Raw genomic sequence first — 21,729 nt, forward strand, 5'->3', positions numbered from 1 at the left:
ACATCCTAAACAGCTGTTTTAACAGAATGTTCCCGACTTTAAAAAGAGAGATGCCTAAAACGTTGGCAGGGAGGCAGCATCCTGAATTTAGGTTGTATGAATGTCACTTTATTGTTTAACTGAAAGAAAAAAGCTCAACTATAATAAACTCCTAGCCAACGCTGCAACACCATTCTGCCAGCTAAGCAAGCCGAGTAAGAAGGGATGTGCGGACTTCACCCGAAGGTGTCAGAGCGAATTCACAATAGAAACAGAACTGATACATGAGAACATTACTAGTGAACAAAATACAAAAGCAAACGTTACATTACATGAGGCAAAAGTGATAATGATAACAAACCGTGCCTTACACAGTGTGTAAGGCACCTTTTTGTTATCTTAGTCGAAGCCCGCCTGATTCTATGAAATGGCGGCGGGACGCGGGACAGGCCTTTATCCTTTTCTTTCACTTTCCGTTCCGCACTTCCGCCGCCGCGTATGCGCGTGCCGCGTGCGTGGGGGGCGTGGGCAGCAGGGCTGGCTGCTGCTGAGTGGTGGTGAGCAATGCCAGGCAGCCCCAGGGCACGCACAACATCATGCGGGCCAATAAGCAGTAAGCCCCTGTGCATGGCATATGGGGCGCGGCAGGTGGCGCGCATAGCCAAAGAAGAAGACAAGAGAAGAACAACGAAAACTACGAACTTAACTGCCTTCCAAGTCCAAGACAAAGCAGCCAGGCGGCCAGGCCCGCCCACGCTGAGCTGCCCTGTCCGATTTCCGAATCCGAGTCCGAAGACCAAAGTAAGTCACTCAGAGTCTGTCACTCCGTCTCCGTCACCGACCGGCGGGGCAGGGCTGCTGCTGGCTGCCTGCCTCCAGGCCTGCTGCGTGCACTAATTAGTTGCTTTCCTGTCGCGCATTTGCCTGCTTCTTATTTATGTCCCAACTTGTCACTCGTGTTTGTCCCTCCTATAGAACATGCTTTCTCGCTTCTGTACTTCTTTGCTCCCGGGGCCGCACTCAGTGTTGCTCTCTGTTCTTGCCTGTGTGCCGCTTCCCTCCATATTGGGTTCGTCCTTGCACTCAACCAGCCCCCCAACCCCTGTTGCTTCCTCGCCTGCTCCATTTGCCCTCGGCTGCTGCAGAAGCAGGCAAGCCTATATTATAATAGTTACAGTGCGCAACGCACGCCAGGGACGGATGGTAACGGGCCCCGGCCTATAAACATTAATTATGGTGCCGTGGTGCGCACGCCCTACCGGCCTGGCCTGAGCCTTTTTAAAATGAATTAAATAGTTGGTAGTGGTACGCACTGGAGGCGGGCCGGGTCTTCATAATTAAAATGGTGCACGGGAGTGGCGGCGCGCAGAGTAGTGCTATTTTTATTTTGTATAGTGGTCATTTTCCTGCAGTTTTGCTCTTTTAGACTACTGTAAATAAAATGCGCTTTTATCAGCCAACGTAACGGTGTTCAATGCATTGGTCTTGTTAAGATGAATAGCTAAAATACTAGATTGTTATTCCATCATGTTTTTAAATGTTCAGCATCACATGCTTACTTTCGTGAGCTTTCTATGTACTTATGACATATGCATCATCGTTATAGTTGCTTCAGTCAAGGAAAAAATGCGTGTCTCTGCATCAGATGTTTGGTGATTAGCAGCTGTCCTAAGCAGGTGTTACAAAAGGAACCTTACATTATTAATCTAGTATGTTTGCACTCCGGAATTTTTCAAGCTAGCTCAGTTGGTTGATGCACCTGTTACAATGATGCAACTGCAACCTAATGGCCACTAGTTTGGAATCAAAGCAAGTTCGGCTCAGCATTTCATCCTTCTCATGCTGAGAAGATGAGCACCATGCCTCGAAATTGTTTGAACACCTTCTGGGGCCTAATCCATTTTTAAAATAAAACGTGCTCTAGCATCACTTCGTAATGGACATACACAGGTGATATTCACGTGGCTCCTTGCTCGTAGTGGGGAGTAGAATCAGGCCAAGCCCCTCTCCTGTGATAACAAAAACAACACTCGCAGGCAACAAAATACACATAAATGAGAGAGCTGGACCAAAAGCAGCAGAGTGCGGATCATCCTTCTCTTGCTCTGTCAGGGTAAGCTGCTGTCTGCTGAGCTACAAATGGGATCACATCTGAAAAGAACCCACCCGAGAGAGGAAGTGTAAACAAACACAGCGCGGTGTAATTTAGATTGATTATTGCAGTGGATTCTCGTGGATCGAAGCGCTCTCTTGTAGTGGGCTCAGGTGCACCAATTATCCCTAGACACCCGCGACTGACCTCTGTCTTTTGGGGTCATGAGACGATGAGAGAGAGGCAATGTGACCTGTCATCACTCAAAGATCTCTAAGCAGTTGCAAGACCTGGCATCCTTGACGTGTTTTCCTCTGTCTTTTTGCTCTACCACCTGTATTTTTGATGTTATGCTGGACTTCTTTTTTGCTGTTTTATGTACTCCGTACACTTTACCACTGCTAATCAGTGCTCAAGTGCAAATGCTACCTCTGTCATTTTTAATTCTGCTGGGTTCTCCATAATTTGCATATTTGATTTACTGGTAAGTCCCTAGTAAAGTGCACTGTGTGTGCCCAAGGCCTGTAAATCAAATGCATCTAGTGCGCCTGCAGCAGTGATTGTGCCAACCATATAAGCACCCCTGTAAACGTGTCTCCAGCCTACCATTGCAGTGCCTTTGAGTACAGTTTTAAACTGCCAAGTCGACCTGGCAAGTGCAGTCTCTTGCCAGGCCCTAAGCCTCCCTATTACTACATGTTGGACACCCCTAAGGTAAGCCCAAGACACTCCCAGGGGCAGGGTGCAGTGTATGTTAAAGGTGGGACATGTGTAGGTATGTATTACATGTCATGATAGTGAAATACTGCTAATTTCGTTCTTCACTATTGCCAGGACTAGCTCGCCAATAGGATATTATTGGAGCTGCCTTGTATGTTTGCTGACTGGGAACACATTTTAAACCTAGATTGAGGACAGATTCCTCATCCCTTGTCAATACTTTCGTGGATAAATTGACTACTGTCGATGGTGGGATTTCTATGATTTGTAAAAGTTTCTGCGCGCGGGGCGCTGTAGAGTGCGGGGCGCTGTAGAGTGCGGGGCGCTGTAGAGTGCGGGGCGCTGTAGAGTGTGGGGCGCTGCGTTGCGCTGTAGAGTGCGGGGCGCTGCGTTGCACTGTAGAGTGCGGGGCGCTGCGGTGCGCTGTAGAGTGCGGGGCGCTGTAGAGTGCGGGGCACTGCGGGGCGCTGTAGAGTGCGGGGCGCTGTAGAGTGCGTGGCGCTGTAGAGTGCGGGGCGCTGTAGAGTGCGGGGCGCTGTAGAGTGCGGGGCGCTGTAGAGTGCGTGGCGCTGTAGAGCGCGGGGCGCTGTAGAGCGCGGGGCTCTGTAGAGTGCATGGCGCTGCGGGGCGCTGAGAGCGTGGTGCGCTGTAGAGCGCAGGGCGCTGTAGAGTGCGTTGCGCTGTAGAGTGCAGGGCGCTGTAGAGTATGGGGCGCTGCGGTGCGCTGTAGAGTGCGGTGCGCTGCGGGCCGCTGTAGAGTGCGGGGCGCTGTAGAGTGCGGGGCGCTGTGGAGTGCGGGGCGCTGTGGAGTGCGGGGCGCTGTGGAGTGCGGGGCGCTGTGGAGTGCGGGGCGCTGTAGAGTGCGGGGCGCTGTAGAGTGCGGGGCGCTGTAGAGTGCGCTGTAGAGTGCGCTGTAGAGTGCGGTGCGCTGTAGAGTGCGGTGCGCTGTAGAATGCGGGGCGCTGTAGAGTGCGGGGCGCTGTAGAGTGCGTTGCGCTGTAGAGTGCGGGCGCTGTAGAGTATGGGACGCCGCGGTGCGCTGTAGAGTGCGGTGCGCTGCGGTGCTCTGCGGGCGCTGTAGAGTGCAGTGCGCTGTAGAGCGCGGTGTAGAGTGCGGAGCTCTGTAGAGTGCGGGCGCTGTAGAGTGCGGGGCGCTGTAGAGTGCGGGGCGCTGTAGAGTGCGGGGCGCTGTAGAGTGCGGGGCGCTGTAGAGTGTGGGGCACTGTAGAGTGCGGGGCGCTGTAGAGTGCGGGCCGCTGTAGAGCGCGGGGCGCTGTAGAGCGCTGTCGAGTGCGGGGCGCTGTAGAATGCGGGGCGCTGTCGAGTGCGAGGCGCTGTAGAGTGCGGGGCGCTGTAGAGTGCGGGGCGCTGTAGAGTGCGGGGCGCTGTAGAGTGCGGGGCGCTGTGGAGTGCGGGGCGCTGTAGAGTGCGGGGCGCTGTCGAGCCCGGGGCGCTGTAGAGTGCAGGGCGCTGCGGGGCGCTGTAGAGTGTGGGGCGCTGTAGAGCGCGGTGCGCTGCAGTGCGCTGTAGAGTGCGGGGCATTGTAGAGTGCGGGGCGTTGTAGAGTGCGGGGCGCTGTAGAGTGCGGGCGCTGTAGAGTGCGGGGCGCTGCGGGGCGCTGTAGAGTGCGGGGCGATGTAGAGTGCGGGGCGCTGTAGAGTGCTGTAGAGTGCGTTGCGCTGTAGAGTGTGTTGCGCTGTAGAGCGCGGTGCGCTGTAGAGTGCGGGGCGCTGTAGAGTATGGGGCGCTGTGGTGCGCTGTAGGCTGCGGTGCGGGCGCTGTAGAGTGCAGTGCGCTGTGGAGCGCTGTAGAGTGCGGGGCGCTGTAGAGTGCGGGGCGCTGTAGAGTGCGGGGTGCTGTAGAGTGCGGGGTGCTGTAGAGTGCGGGGCGCTGTAGAGTGCGGGGCGCTGTAGAGTGCGGGGCGCTGTAGAGCGCTGTCGAGTGCGGGGCGCTGTAGAATGCGGGGCGCTGTAGAGTGCGGGGCGCTGTAGAGTGCGGGGCGCTGTAGAGTGCGGGGCGCTGTGGGGCGCTGTAGAGCGCGGGGCGCTGTAGAGCGCGGGGCGCTGTCGAGCCCGGGGCGCTGTAGAGTGCAGGGCGCTGCGGGGCGCTGTAGTGCGCGGGGCGCTGTAGAGCGCGGTGCCCTGCGGGTCGCTGTAGAGTGCGGGGCGCTGTAGAGTGCGGGGCGCTGTAGAGTGTGGGGCGCTGTAGAGTGCGGGGCGCTGTAGAGTGCGGGGCGCTGTAGAGTGCGGGGCGCTGTGCGCTGTAGAGCGCGGGGCGCTGTAGAGCACGGGGCGCTGTAGAGTGCGGTGCGCTGTAGAGTGCGGTGCGCTGCGGTGCGCTGTAGAGTGCGGTGCGCTGTAGAGTGCGGGGCGCTGTAGAGTGCGGGGCGCTGTAGAGTGCGGGGCGCTGTAGAGTGCGGGGCGCTGTAGAGTGCGGGGCGCTGTGGGGCGCTGTAGAGCGCGGGGCGCTGTAGAGCCCGGGGCGCTGCGGGGCGCTGTAGAGTGCGGGGCGCTGTAGAGTGCGGGGCGCTGTAGAGTGCGGGGCGCTGTAGAGTGCGGGGCACTGTAGAGTGCGGGGCGCTGTAGAGTGCGGGGCGCTGTAGAGTGCGGTGCGCTGTAGAGTGCGGGCGCTGTAGAGTGCAGGGCGCTGCGGGGCGCTGTAGAGCGCGGGGCGCTGTAGAGCGCGGGGCGCTATCGAGCCCGGGGCGCTGTAGAGTGCAGGGCGCTGCGGGGCGCTGTAGAGTGCGGGGCGCTGTAGAGTGCGGTGCGCTGTAGAGTGCTGTAGAGTGCGGTGCGCTGTAGAGTGCGGTGCGCTGTAGAGTGCGGGGGGCTGTAGAGTGCGGGGCGCTGTAGAGTGCGGGGCGCTGTAGAGTGCGGGGCGCTGTAGAGTGCAGTGCTATGTGATGTAGAATACTGTGTGCTGTAGATTGGTGTACATTGTTGAGTGCTGTATGCCGCAGAGTGTTGTGTGCTGCAGAATGGTGTGTGCTGTAGAATGGTGTGTGTTGTAAAATAGTATGTGCTGCACTGCCCCTGAACCAGTAAGAACAAAAACGAAACTTTAAAACTGCAACAAAGTAGCACACTGTAGAAGCCTGTGTAAAACTGAAACTGACGAGGCAGGAGATGGGCTGTGCGCGCTCACGAGGTCAAATCTCGGCCTGAAGCGCGTGGCACTTTGCAGTCCTCATTCCCCTGAAAGTAACAACATTAGTTGTCTCGCCTTAGACAGCAAAGCTTCGCTTTGCTTTCGTCTAGGCGAGACCTAAAAAGAGTCCACATCTGGGAGAAGTTACTGATTTCTTTTGGAGAAAGGAGTACCAAGCGTTGGGTTCCTCATGTACATATTCTATTATGGATCAAGGATGCACCTAAATTTGGAACTGATTCAGATGAAATAGTATTGTCTTTCATTGAACAGTATATGACATGTGAGGTTCCAAGAGAAGGAGGAGATAGAAGCTTGAGGCAGCAAGTTTTACGTTTCCAAAGTCACCGTTGTGGAAAGTACTGCCGACGAAAATACAAGTCTAAAGGAAAACTTTATACCAAATGTTGGTTTGGATTTCCACGTCCAGTAATTTCTAAATATTGATATTATTATTATTTCAAAACAACAAGAGCGACCCATACGTCCTTGTGAACTGTGTTTGTACTTATGCAAGGGAACAATGTTCACAAGGAACTCATTTCTTTAAAATTAATCTACTATATACAAGCTGAAGTTTACTTGCTTAGATTTTGGCTTAAACATACATTTCCAATAACCACCTCTTAGTGGGTTTATTGTAAAAAATACCTAAGAACATGATAATGTAGAATACAAAACTGTTTTACAGGGACACCTAACATGCCAGAAGGACCCTGGTAGTTACATACAAATTCATACATGATATACACTAACATCTAGACTTTTACTGCACAATGTATAAAGCTGAATCATGTATACTGAATAATGCTACTGGCTCACCAATGTTTTCTTTAATATAAATATGATGCAGAATATATATTGGTATGCACCACTCCACTATTTTGATCCTGGAAAATGAATAACTGAATCACATGGATTTATAACATAAGATCCTATTAGCAACATGTTGATATATGCCATGTATATATTAAGTTCCTTAGACAATGGGGAGAATATTTACAGGTTCTGCCCTAGGGAGGCATTGCTGGAACCCAAAACTAAAAAAACACAAGACCGGCTGGTCTGTGTTACCACCTTTTCGCCAGCATCCAATTCCGTGACGAAGAGTATAAAGAAACACTGGCCAGTGTTAAACGCGGGAGTATTGCAATTGGACAAACCCTTGTTTGCGTTCAAGAAATCAAAAAATTTGAAAGACCACTTAGTGCGCGCTGCATTACCAGTCCCTGATCAGATGTCCACAATTGACACGCTGTGGGGACTCCCTAGGCTTACTGGGCACGCTAAATGCGGCCATTGTTCTATGTGTGACAATACCATTGAAGGCAAAGAATTTATACACCAGAATATTAAATACGCACGCAGGGAGTTTTCCAATTGCAACACTACAAACGTAATTTATGCTATTTTCTGTCCATGCTCTATGATTTACATAGGTCAAACGACACAGAAGGTACGCACACGAATGAGCCAACATAGGAGCAGAATTCGCTGCAGTACCCCCAATGCTCCTCTTGTGCAACACTTCACTGAACTGTCACACACTGAACTTGACTTCACTTGGACTGTGATTACAGTGATCAAACCTCCTATCCGTGGTGGCAATCTACAGCAGCTACTCAATAAAGAAGAACTGCGCTGGATACTGAAGACCAAGAGCCTACACACTGGCTTGAACCGCACTGAGGACTGGACCTCTTTGATCTAGACTATTGTACTTTTAACTATGGTATAACTGCACGATGATACTTGCTAACTTTCGGCCCCTTGCATAAGAACTGTTGTCGGACTCCTCCTTGTCCTTGTAATTATATGTGCCAAACGTGTACCACACAACTCCTCCGAATGCATGCGAGAACCAATCAGTGTTCACTTGTACCCTGACTGCGCACTTATTTACTTTTAATTGTGGTATAACTACACGATGATACTTGCTAACTTTCGGCCCCTTGCATAAGAACTGTTGTCGGACTCTTCCTTGTCCTTGCAATTATATGTGCCAACGTGTACTACACAACTTCTCCGAATGCATGCGAGAACCAATCAGTGTTCACTTGCACCCTGACTGTGCACTTATTTACAATTTCACCTTTACCCATTGCATGCGTGCAATTTTAATCACCATCACTTCTAACACACGGCCCCCACTATGAGCACTTTTGAAATCCTTCATCCTCCGTTCGTTTCCCATTCCAACATGGCCGATCCCTTCTGGCGCTCCCCCATTGGATCCTTTGCCATATCCGACTTAGACGCCGCCAGAGCTAGTGGTGTAGGAATCTTTCCTCCGTGTAAGGACCCCCATTGAGGACCTACGCAATTACATTCCGGTAAGCCCGCTGCGGTCTCCGCATTACCTTGCCCGCCTAGACGCTGTGATCGCATTTATTTCAATTTTTTCCCCCCTGTTTTCTTCCCCCCGCAGATCGCATTCCCTGGGCACCGACCCAGACGGTAAGCATACTGCTTGCTGCATGTCAAGTAATTTGGTTACTTTTAGCCCGGACACCCCTAACCACTCTCCCCTTTTACTCGCAGATTCATTTTTATAACTTGTGCGCTTGTCACGCGGCAAGCCCTCCGGTCACTTATCAATTGTCGACTGGAAATCTCGAAGGACAAATATTCCCTCCTTCTATAATTATCGACTCCGAGCTAAATATACTATTAGCTCTGCCCCATTGGTAAGCCGGACCTCGGTGGGTTGCTTGAGGTCATTTATTGCAAGACAATGCTGATGTCACTGTTCATCTCTGCACAATCCTCATTGTATCGTCTCACCGTGTTGCATGGTCGTCTCCCGAATTACGACTCCTTGTAGGATTATTATCATGGGTTGACGTAGGCCCTCTCACTCCTAGTCTCTCACTTACCGGTACACTGCGTTGCAAAGTGATAATTTCGAGCACTATGTATTCAATTTGCGCGTGTATCACTCCCAGCCTCTCACTTGTCTGATTACTGCGACAAAAACAAACAATTTCGTGCACAATGTATGAATCTGACGTGCACACCACAAAGCCACCTTGGTTACTATGGCATGTTATAGCATGATTTTGACACAACACAACTAGGTTGGCACTACAAAATGAGTCTGGCACTATTGAAAAGTTCTAGGAAGTTATAATTAAGTGTTCATCCAACTGACATGTTTTATCCCCTTTTTAGGTCGAGCTGACGTTAGCATTCATGCGAAGCATGAATGCTGTCAGCTCGACAACTAATGTGATCCGTTTTTAGGAGAGTGGACACCAAAGTGTTACGAGCGTTTTCAGTGCCGGATTTCACCTCGGGAGCGCGCAGCATTGTCTGCAGTGGCAGTGTCAGTTTCGCTTTTTTATTACTTTCGTTTTTCCCGAGGCTGGCTGAGGCTGGCTTGGAATGAACAGGCTTGCCCCCGCGCATGCGCAGAGTAACTCACAGCCCTTGCTTTTACAGACGCAGGCAGGCAGCCCCCACCCCTCTGCATGCACGCACGCACGCACACACAGGCGAGCGCATGCACACGCAGGCACACACATACAGGCACACAGACACTCGCTCACACACACACACCCCCCTCCCCCACAGTCACACGCACGCACACATACATACAAAGCCCGCCCGCCCGCACATGCTTTCCCCGCGCCCCCCCCCTTCCCCGCGCCCCCCGCCTCCCCCTTCCCCGCTCAGCAACGCACTCACCGGCTTCCTTCGTGCGGCGGCTCTCCTCAGCTGCAGGGCCCGGCAGCAGGACTCTTCTTACCTCCTTCTGCACCGGGGCGCAGGGTAGGCTCCTGCCTGCTCCGGTGCTCCAAACACGGCGGCTCCGTCCAATCGCGGCTCTTCCGTGGGAGGCGGGGTAGGCTCCCGCCCTCCTACTTCCTGTTTCCTGTTGACGCGCCGGCCTGCCTGACTTCCTGGTCGCAGGCCGGCAGAGTGACGGCAGTGATTTGCGGTATGTATTTAGTTAGTTATTTATGCATTTTTATATAGCGCGGACTTTACCCGAAGGCGCTATTTATTTATTTATTTTTTTGGGACGCTACCTTTTTATTTAGTTTTAAACATTGATGGCTGAATTTTATGGCACTGTACTTCTGAAGTCCCCTCGAGTTTGGTTACAATACTTTCTATCCAAGCCGATAGCGTAAGGCGTTTGGATATGTACTGATCCTGGACCCCATATCTGAACCGAGTCATCACATAATTCATAAACCGATCGAGCACTCGAAATCAAGACACGGCCCTTTTTTACACCCTTTTTAGTTGAAGTCATTTACTTTGTCCATTACCTCATAAACCGGCTTTAATAATGTTACCGCTCTTTAGGGGCTAACATGCAGAAACCCTGCAGCCTTTCGGGGGGATCCTATTCAGCCCAAGCTCATTACATATCTGCGAGGCATGCTTTATACTCAAGAGCCTCGGGGCCTCTTCGCATTCTGCAGGGGGGGCATCATTTTGCGCTCCGCCACAGCAGGCTGCCTCTCTGTGCCCGTTCTGCATTGGCGAAGGCTTGTACCCCAGCTCTCAGGCAATTCACGGGTGCTCGGACAACGGCTTTTTAACTAATTTAAATGATAAGGTTTGCGGCTATCACTTGTTTGTTTAATATTACGGGCATGTGGGTTGTGTGATGCTGCATAAACAGATGCGTTTGGAGTTTATTTACCGATCCGCTATGGAGGGGCTTTTCTTTAATCTGTTGGTGGCTGTTTTTTTTTTTTAATTTATATTGCGTCTTCATGTACACATGATGTTTGACTTTTTTGAGCAATTCGTTACGTTGGGCTTTTGTATAATTTGATACTAGCTGTTATTTTATTTATATTGCGTCTCCCGATGGTTGTGTGATGCTGCATAAACAGATGCGTTTGGAGTTTATTTACCGATCCGCTATGGAGGGGCTTTTCTTTAATCTGTTGGTGGCTGTTTTTTTTTTTTAATTTATATTGCGTCTTCATGTACACATGATGTTTGACTTTTTTGAGCAATTCGTTACGTTGGGCTTTTGTATAATTTGATACTAGCTGTTATTTTATTTATATTGCGTCTCCCGATGCTGTGTTTGCCTGCCCCGCCAGCTCTCCAAGGTTGCTATTTGTTTCTTTCCCATCTGCGTACATCACTTGCGGGATACAGGTAAATCTGCATTCTAGAGTTGCCTTTATTGTTTTGAGGCCGGGCGCAGGGGCTGCTCCGATGTTATCAAGGCTGCTATCCCACTGCTAAGGCGGTGCTGCACTCACTGCCTTGTTTATATTTGTTTTAGTTCCGTGATGCTCCGATCTTTGCCCCTTCCGAGTGGAGCTTCCGAGTGGAGCTTCCGAGTGGAGCTTCCGAGTGGAGCTTCCGAGTGGAGCTTCAGAGTGGAGCTTCCGAGTGGAGCTTCAGAGTGCAGAGTGGAGCTTCAGAGTGGAGCTTCAGAGTGGAGCTTCAGAGTGCAGAGTGGAGCTTCAGAGTGGAGCTTCAGAGTGGAGCTTCAGAGTGGAGCTTCAGAGTGGAGCTTCAGAGTGGAGCTTCAGAGTGCAGAGTGGAGCTTCAGAGTGGAGCTTCAGAGTGGAGCTTCAGAGTGGAGCTTCAGAGTGGAGCTTCAGAGTGCAGAGTGGAGCTTCAGAGTGGAGCTTCAGAGTGGAGCTTCAGAGTGCAGAGTGGAGCTTCAGAGTGGAGCTTCAGAGTGGAGCTTCAGAGTGGAGCTTCAGAGTGGAGCTTCAGAGTGGAGCTTCAGAGTGCAGAGTGGAGCTTCAGAGTGGAGCTTCAGAGTGGAGCTTCAGAGTGCAGAGTGGAGCTTCAGAGTGGAGCTTCAGAGTGGAGCTTCAGAGTGGAGCTTCAGAGTGGAGCTTCAGAGTGGAGCTTCAGAGTGCAGAGTGAAGCTTCAGAGTGGAGCTTCAGAGTGGAGCTTCAGAGTGGAGCTTCAGAGTGGAGCTTCAGAGTGGAGCTTCAGAGTGGAGCTTCAGAGTGCAGAGTGGAGCTTCAGAGTGCAGAGTGGAGCTTCAGAGTGCAGAGTGGAGCTTCAGAGTGCAGAGTGGAGCTTCAGAGTGGAGCTTCAGAGTGGAGCTTCAGAGTGGAGCTTCAGAGTGCAGAGTGGAGCTTCAGAGTGGAGCTTCAGAGTGGAGCTTCAGAGTGGAGCTTCAGAGTGGAGCTTCAGAGTGCAGAGTGGAGCTTCAGAGTGCAGAGTGGAGCTTCAGAGTGGAGCTTCAGAGTGGAGCTTCAGAGTGCAGAGTGGAGCTTCAGAGTGCAGAGTGGAGCTTCAGAGTGGAGCTTCAGAGTGGAGCTTCAGAGTGCAGAGTGGAGCTTCAGAGTGGAGCTTCAGAGTGGAGCTTCAGAGTGGAGCTTCAGAGTGGAGCTTCAGAGTGGAGCTTCAGAGTGGAGCTTCAGAGTGCAGAGTGGAGCTTCAGAGTGGAGCTTCAGAGTGGAGCTTCAGAGTGGAGCTTCAGAGTGGAGCTTCAGAGTGAAGAGTGAAGCTTCAGAGTGGAGCTTCAGAGTGGAGCTTCAGAGTGGAGCTTCAGAGTGGAGCTTCAGAGTGGAGCTTCAGAGTGCAGAGTGGAGCTTCAGAGTGCAGAGTGGAGCTTCAGAGTGCAGAGTGGAGCTTCAGAGTGCAGAGTGGAGCTTCAGAGTGGAGCTTCAGAGTGGAGCTTCAGAGTGGAGCTTCAGAGTGCAGAGTGGAGCTTCAGAGTGGAGCTTCAGAGTGGAGCTTCAGAGTGCAGAGTGGAGCTTCAGAGTGCAGAGTGGAGCTTCAGAGTGGAGCTTCAGAGTGGAGCTTCAGAGTGCAGAGTGGAGCTTCAGAGCGGAGCTTCAGAGCGGAGCTTCAGAGCGGAGCTTCAGAGTGGAGCTTCAGAGTGCAGAGTGGAGCTTCAGAGTGCAGCTTCAGAGTGGAGCTTCAGAGTGGAGCTTCAGAGTGGAGCTTCAGAGTGGAGCTTCAGAGTGGAGCTTCGGAGTGGAGCTTCAGAGTGGAGCTTCAGAGTGGAGCTTCAGAGTGGAGCTTCAGAGTGGAGCTTCGGAGTGGAGCTTCGGAGTGGAGCTTCGGAGTGGAGCTTCAGAGTGGAGTGGAGCTTCAGAGTGGAGCTTCAGAGTGCAGAGTGGAGCTTCAGAGTGCAGAGTGGAGCTTCAGAGTGGAGCTTCAGAGTGCAGCTTCAGAGTGGAGCTTCAGAGTGGAGCTTCAGAGTGGAGCTTCAGAGTGGAGCTTCAGAGTGGAGCTTCGGAGTGGAGCTTCGGAGTGGAGCTTCAGAGTGCAGAGTGGAGCTTCAGAGTGGAGCTTCAGAGTGCAGAGTGGAGCTTCAGAGTGCAGAGTGGAGCTTCAGAGTGGAGCTTCAGAGTGCAGAGTGGAGCTTCAGAGTGGAGCTTCAGAGTGGAGCTTCAGAGTGGAGCTTCAGAGTGGAGCTTCAGAGTGGAGCTTCGGAGTGGAGCTTCGGAGTGGAGCTTCAGAGTGCAGAGTGCAGATTCAGAGTGCAGATTCGGAGTGGAGCTTCAGAGTGGAGCTTCAGAGTGGAGAGTGGAGATTCAGAGTGGAGATTCAGAGTGGAGAGTGGAGCTTCAGAGTGGAGCTTCAGAGTGGAGCTTCAGAGTGGAGCTTCAGAGTGGAGCTTCAGAGTGGAGCTTCAGAGTGGAGCTTCAGAGTGCAGAGTGGAGCTTCAGAGTGCAGAGTGGAGCTTCAGAGTGTCAAGAGCAATGCCAATAGCTCTAACTTTAACAAAGGCAAAACCATTGCATTGTAAATGCTTGTTATTTTACCGAATCACATGCTCATGCTGCTGCCTGGTTTGTCTACATGCACACAGGCAGAATCACTCGGTACAAAATGGCTCCTGTTCACTCGTCAGTACGGTCTTGCGCCGCCCCACCTTCCCCCTGCCAAATACATTCATTCCAAATACTGCTTATTTTCATATCAGACTGACTTCTCACATCTGGGATAGCAGGGGCACCTTCCACAGTGATTAGTGCTTCACAAAAAATAATTCTCGGCTAGCGCTCAGAAGCCTTGAAGCTTTGATTGAATGACACTGCAGTTTGATGCCCCGCTCGTTTTTTGATGCTATGCGTTCCAGACACTGATTTTATTAAGACTCACTTGGAGCTCTAAACTGTCACTTGATCTTTCTTTGGGTCATTTCGTTTGCCCGGAAGGACTAACATATCTGTGAAACCCTCTTCTTTTATAGTTTGAGCATCGTCTTCGTTTAGCAGGATAACATTATACATTTGAAAATACAAATATCCGGGAAGAGCAGAGAGCAAATCTCCGCGATGTTGGGCATTCTCCTATCATAAAGGAAGCGTGTTGGTGGGACCTGTGGCATCTAACGCATCATTTAACCCTATATGCGTGGGCACCTACCACAATAATGTATAGGATGAGTTTGTTCCGTTCCCGTTTTTAATTTGATGTAAAACTCAAATCACTGCACACTCTCTACTACACACTCTCTACTACACACTCTCTACTACAGTCACTACTCTCTACTACACACTCCCTACTACAGTCACTACTCTCTACTACACATTCTGCTACACACTCTCTACTACAGTCACTACTCTCTGCTACGCACTCTACTCTCTACTACACTCTACTACACACTCTCTACTACACACTCTACACACTCTCTACTACAGTCACTACTCTCTGCTACGCACTCTACTCTCTACTACACACTCTACTACACACTCTCTACTACACACTCTACTACACACTCTCTACTACAGTCGCTACTCTCTACTACACACTGTACTACACACTCTACTACAGTCACTACTCTCTACTACACACTACTACCCACTCTCTACTACAGTCACTACTCTCTACTACACACTCACTACACACTCACTACTACAGCCACTACTCTCTTCGACACACTCTATACTAGACACTCTCTACTACACACTATCTACTACAGTCACTACTTACTACACTCTCTACTACACACTCTACTACACACTCTACTACACACTCTACTACACACTCTACTACACACTCTACTACACACTCTACTACACACTCTACATTACACACTCTACATTACACACTCTACATTACACACTCTACATTACATACTCTACATTACACACTCTCTACTACACACTCTCTACTACACACTCTACACTACACACTCTACTACACTCTACTACACACTCTGCTACACACACGCTCTACTACACACTCTACTACACACCCTCTACTACTCTCTACTACTCTACTACACATTCTCTACTACTCTACTACACACTCACTACTTTCTACTACACTCTACTACAGACTCTCCACTCTCTACTCCACACTCTCTACTCCACACTCTCTACTTCAATCTCTCTACCTCAATCTCTCTAATTCAATCTCTCTACCTCAATCTCTCTACTTCAATCTCTCTACTTCAATCTCTCTACTTCAATCTCTCTACTTCAATCTCTCTACTTCACATTCTGTATTACACACTCTCTACTACACACTCACTACTCTCTACTACACACTCTCTACTACACACTCTACTACACTCCCTACTACACATTCTCCTACACACTCTACTACACACTCTACTACACACTCACCACTCTACTACACACTCACCACTCTACTACACACTCACTAGTCTCTACTGCTCACTCTCTACTACACACTCTACTACACACTCTCTACTACACACTCTCTACTACACACTCTCTACTACACACTCTCTACTACACACTCTCTACTACACACTCACTAGTCTCTACTACACACTCACTACTCTCTACTACACACTCACTACTCTCTACTACACACTCTACTACTCACTTACTACTCTCTACTCACTCTCTACTACTCACTACTACTCTCTCTACTACTCACTATTACTCTCTACTACTCTCTCTACTACTCACTCTCTACTACTCACTCTCTACTGCTCATGACAATGCCATTTATTTATCTGTTTCCAAAACCAACACATAAATAAAACATTTGTCATTTACAATGCCAAAAGCGCTAACTTTTGCAAAGGCGAGACCGTTGCATTGTAAATGCTTGTTTTGTCTCCCTTTTATTTCTGTCATCATTTCTGTTTTGTATGACACAAATACCTTATGTGGTACATGAATATTTTTATAGTGTGACATGATTTGGATTGTCACTTCTTTAGGCAATAATTGTCTGTCCTGAGGATGAACCAAAACGTTGTACGGTTCGAAACGTCGTCGACCTTAAATGCACTAACTGCATAGTTGACAAACAATTGCTCATGCATATGTGTGTACTGTGGATCATCTGTTTATAATTTATGATATTTGGATGACCTTCTTTTGCCTATTATTTGTGTATGTTATGTTTGTGTGTCCATTGGGTTAGTCGGACATCGGCTGGTGTCCCACTTCCACCTTGTGTAAATTTCTTGACGATTAATTTTATTATGATATTAAAACTGTCCGGCTGGATATGTTTCCTAATAATATAGTTCTATTGAGTCTATATTTATTCCTGTAAATATTCTCCCCATTGTCTAAGGACCACTGTTCCTCTTGAATAAATACCTTCCCAAGGTCCTTAGCTTATTGCGCCCTGGGTTCCCTTGTTCCATTTATACAATGTATATATTAAGGACACGCTTTTTGTATTGTCAATAATTGATACACTACTATCCAGACTGCTATCACACAATGTATCTACCAGCACCACATACACTAAATGATGCTACTGATATCCTTTGCTAATTTGTTCCGTGATGAGAACTGATTAACATATTGATTAACATGTACTGTTAACATGCCAAAGATCCCAGTAGTTACATTTGGATATACGCACTGTATATATTAGGGCACAATATTTGCATTACTAATAATTAATTGTCAATTTTTGATACAGCAGAGGAACATGAGTGATATTATTCAGAGTATACATGCTCTAGTTGGTTAGGAGCATTATAAATACTATATTCAAATGTTAGCCACAATGTGTGTGGCTATGATATTAGAGTTATCACTGGTATGCATCAAGTAAAACACAAGCCTCTATACTTAAACACAATAAAAAAAATGTTTTAATGTGCCAGCTGTCGCTTATTAGAATTGAACACCTGATTATATTGTTTTATGACATGTGTCGATAATTGTGGCGGCGAATCAGTTTGAATATGCAGAATACTCACATAGATCCTTGCTTAAAACGTATATAAACCTCGTTTTACTATATTCATGTTTACAGTATGGCACCATGTTTAAATATAGATAGAACCCATTAATACTGGAAAGAGCGCATTGAAGATAGAACTCCTATCCCTATGTAATACGAGTAACTCATGTCCATCATTAACTCCCTGATCACTACAAGATGGCCGCCATTGCCACGTGTAGAACTAGCCCATTATCGCGCATGCTGATGTGACCAATTCCGGTTACACACTTCCACTAGCAGACTACTAAATAACCCTTGCAATACAGGTAGTATTCATGTAGTGCCCCAATCAGCCTGCCATTCTCTGTCCAGTCCTGCAATCATCTTAACAGAACTGTGTCTTTATGTAATCACTGTCCCAAAACCTAGGGATTTATAAATTCAGCATTCTCTTTTGTTGCAGTACTCTAATCATTCAGACAGTATTGATGTAGTTATGCAATGACTCTGGTAGTAATACATCGATATTACAAACACCTATCCAGTATTCATGTAGGCCTCTAAACACATAAACACTACTTATTTTGTCCTTCATTTTTCAAACTACTAACTTTATATTGCAGACAATGGGTTGTGATTTCTAAACAAAGCATAAAAATATTTTTTTATGTAGACGATATTTGTTTAATAATACAATACATTATTTTATAGATTTGTTTTAATAATATATATATTTTTTCAAAAACAGATAGTGTTCATCATCATTACAGAAAAAAGTCACCATGACTAAAAAAACACAAAGAAGGAAACAAAAAAAAGGAGTATTATTTGAAGAAAACAGACCAGCAACATTTAGATGAAGAACATGTGGGAAAATAAAGAAATCTTGCGGTAAGAGAACCAAAGAATTTATTAAAAGACTTTCACAGCCTAGAAACAGTGTGCACAATGTGGAAACTAGAAACAATGCCTCAAGAAGAAAGAACAATAATAAGAAAAAAGGAGAAATTAATGGGAAATTAAGGGGCATTTTATCAACAACTAGCGATATTTATCGCTAAATAAGCTTAGCGACAATTTTTCTATTGCCGTGCATCGCCGGATTTTATCGCAGAGATAACGTGCTATTAGCAACGTTCATCTCATATGCGATAAAATATCCAGTGATAACGGCTTAATGCGTGAATATCGCTGGAAATCCAGCGATATTCAGGCATTAACGCCAATAGGGTCTTAACCTGAATATCCAACTCCCATTGGATATACAGGTTAAGAAGAGTTCTGAGCAAGCGTTAGTTTTCAGCGATATTCGCGCTTAGCGCATATTTTTTCATCGCTACGCCTGCGTTGCTGACTGAAAGCAGACTGAAAGGTTGGGTACGCCCACTTTGCATGTCATTAGCGATAAATATCGCTGACATGCAAAGTGGGCCCCAAACCGCTCGCTATCACCTAAAAGCTGTCCGCTAACTGATGTTAGCGACAGCTTGCTAATAGGGCTATGAATTATCGCCCCTTTGCGGCCGCAAAAGCGGCAAAAATATCATATCGCCCGCCTTGCCCCTAAGTTTTCAAGAAAACATATATGGCAAAAGGAGAGAGAATCAATTTACTGAAATAAGAAAAAGAAAGTTTTATCATTGACTTATTTTTAATTTGTTGAAAGATTGAAACTGTTGTTGAAAAGGCTTTTGTACTGAAAAGGAAATTATTCATTTTAATATTAAATAGAATTAGATCATTAGATAAGCCAATATCTTTTATGAAGGCCGAAAGTAAAAGGAAGGGATTAATTAACAGAAGTAACTTTTGGGATTTTTTTTGGGGTGAATGGAAACACAGTTCAAGTTCAGAGCCTTTTTTTAATGAAGAGAGTTATTTTCAAACCAATACATTGTTGCATGCAGTTGACACCAGTGGTCGTGCTTGTGAGGTTAAAATCGGTTGTCCAATTGAAAAAGAAACAAGTATTAGAAATGCAATCGGGCTCGGATTTATTTGAGTTTGAGCTAATGGCATTGTAAATGGTAATGTATTTTTGGTAAGTGTTATGGAGTGTGTTAATGTGGTGGTGGTAGTGGTAGTACTGGTGGTGGTGGTACTGGTAGTACTGGCGGTGGTGGTAGTACTGTTGGTGGTGGTAGTGGTAGTACTGGTGGATGTAGTAGTGTTAGTACTGGTGGCTGTAGCAGTGGTAGTACTGGTGGTGGTAGTACTGGTAGTACTGATGGTGGTAGTACTGGTAGTACTGGTGGTGGTGGTGGTACTGGTAGTGGTAGTACTGGTGGTGGTGGTACTGGTAGTACTGGTGGTGGTGGTGGTACTGGTAGTGGTAGTAGTGGTAGTACTGGAGGTGGTGGTACTGGTAGTGGTAGTACTGGTGGTGGTAGTACTGGTGGTGGTAGTACTGGTAGTGGTGGTACTGGTGGTGGTGGTACTGGGAGTACTGGTGGTGGTGGTACTGGTAGCAGTAACATTGGTGTTGGTGGTACTGCTGCCCGTAATACTGGTAGTGGTAGTACTTGTGGTGGTGGTACTGGTGGTGGTAGTACTGGTGGTGGTAGTGGTACTGGTTGTGGTAGTACTGGTACTGGGAGTACTGGTGGTGGTGGTAGTACTGTTGGTGGTGGTAGTGGGAGTACTGGTAGCTGTAGTAGTGGTAGTACTGGTGGCTGTAGTAGTGGTAGTACTGGTGGTGGTAGTACTGGTAGTACTGATGCTGGTAGTACTGGTAGTACTGGTGGTGGTGGTGGTACTGGTAGTGGTAGTACTGTTGGTGGTGGTAGTGGTAGTACTGGTGGCTGTAGTAGTGGTAGTACTGGTGCCTGTGGTAGTGGTAGTACTGGTGGTGGTAGTACTGGTAGTACTGATGGTGGTAGTACTGGTAGTACTGGTGGTGGTGGTGGTACTGGTAGTGGTAGTACTGGTGGTGGTGGTACTGGTAGTACTGGTGGTGGTGGTACTGGTAGTGGTAGTAGTGGTAGTACTGGAGGTGGTGGTACTGGTAGTGGAAGTACTGTTGGTGGTAGTACTGGTGGTGGTAGTACTGGTAGTGGTGGTACTGGTGGTGGCACTGGTAGCGGGAGAACTGGTGGTGGTGGTACTGGTAGCAGTAGCATTGGTGGTGGTGGTACTGCTGCCCGTAATACTGGTAGTGGTAGTACTGGTGGTGGTGGTACTGGTGGTGGTAGTACTGGTGGTGGTAGTGGTACTGGTTGTGGTAGTACTGGTACTGGTAGTACTGGTGGTGGTGGTAGTACTGTTGGTGGTGGTAGTGGGAGTACTGGTGGCTGTAGTAGTGGTAGTAGTGGTGGCTGTAGTAGTGGTAGTACTGGTAGTGGTAGTACTGGTAGTACTGATGGTGGTAGTACTGGTGGTGGTGGTGGTACTGGTAGTGGTAGTACTGGTGGTGGTGGTGGTACTGGTAGTGGTAGTAGTGGTAGTACTGGAGGTGGTGGTACTGGTAGTGGTAGTACTGTTGGTGGTAGTACTGGTGGTGGTACTGGTAGTGGTGGTACTGGTGGTGATGGTACTGGTAGCGGGAGTACTGGTGGTGGTGGTACTGGTAGCAGTAGCATTGGTGGTGGTGGTACTGCTGCCCGTAATACTGGTAGTGGTAGTACTGGTGGTGGTGGTACTGGTGGTGGTAGTACTGGTGGTGGTAGTGGTACTGGTTATGGTAGTACTGGTACTGGTAGTACTGGTGGTGGTGGTAGTACTGTTGGTGGTGGTAGTGGTAGTACTGGTGGCTGTAGTAGTGGTAGTACTGAAGGTGGTGGTACTGGTAGTGGTAGTACTGTTGGTGGTAGTACTGGTGGTGGTAGTAATGGTAGTGGTGGTACTGGTGGTGGTGGTACTGGTAGCGGGAGTACTGGTGGTGGTGATACTGGTAGCAGTAGCATTGGTGGTGGTGGTACTGCTGCCCGTAATACTGGTAGTGGTAGTACTGGTGGTGGTGGTACTGGTGGTGGTAGTACTGGTGGTGGTAGTGGTACTGGTTGTGGTAGTACTGGTACTGGTAGTGGTGGTAGTACTGTTGGTGGTGGTAGTTGTAGTACTGGTGGCTGTAGTAGTGGTAATACTGGTGGCTGTAGTACTGGCAGTACTGGTGGTGGTGGTACTGGTAGTACTGGTGGTGGTGGTACTGGTAGTGGTAGTAGTGGTAGTACTGGAGGTGGTGGTACTGGTAGTGGTAGTACTGGTGGTGGTGGTACTGGTAGTACTGGTGGTGGTGGTACTGGTAGTGGTAGTACTGGAGGTGGTGGTACTGGTAGTGGTAGTACTGTTGGTGGTAGTACTGGTGGTGGTAGTACTGGTAGTGGTGGTACTGGTGGTGGTGGTACGGGTAGCGGGAGTACTGGTGGTGGTGGTACTGGTAGCTGTAGCATTGGTGGTGGTGGTACTGCTGCCCGTAATACTGGTAGTGGTAGTACTGGTGGTGGTGGTACTGGTGGTGGCAGTACTGGTGGTGGTAGTGGTACTGGTTATGGTAGTACTGGTACTGGTAGTACTGGTGGTGGTGGTAGTACTGTTGGTGGTGGTAGTGGTAGTACTGGTGGCTGTAGTAGTGGTAGTACTGGTGGCTGTAGTAGTGGTAGTACTGATGGTGGTAGTACTGGTAGTACTGATGGTGGTAGTACTGATAGTACTGGTGATGGTGGTGGTACTGGTAGTGGTAGTACTGGTGGTGGTGGTACTGGTAGTGGAAGAACTGGTGGTGGTGGTA

The 21,729-nt window shown here is 48.6% G+C and overlaps 1 long non-coding RNA gene across 1 annotated transcript in view; it reads left to right on the forward strand.

Annotated features, from left to right (window-relative positions):
• Positions 1-637: 637 nt before the first annotated feature.
• LOC144782828 (uncharacterized) overlaps positions 638-21,729 on the forward strand; it is a 187,046-nt gene continuing 165,954 nt past the window's right edge. The window contains exons 1-2 of the long non-coding RNA XR_013601280.1: positions 638-780; positions 17,752-17,894. This is a non-coding gene — a long non-coding RNA (uncharacterized LOC144782828). The remainder of the gene's footprint in view (positions 781-17,751; positions 17,895-21,729) is intronic.

The sequence above is a fragment of the Lissotriton helveticus genome, chromosome 9 (genome assembly GCF_964261635.1).
Source record: "Lissotriton helveticus chromosome 9, aLisHel1.1, whole genome shotgun sequence".
In the NCBI taxonomy this organism is placed as follows: Eukaryota; Metazoa; Chordata; class Amphibia; order Caudata; family Salamandridae; genus Lissotriton; species Lissotriton helveticus.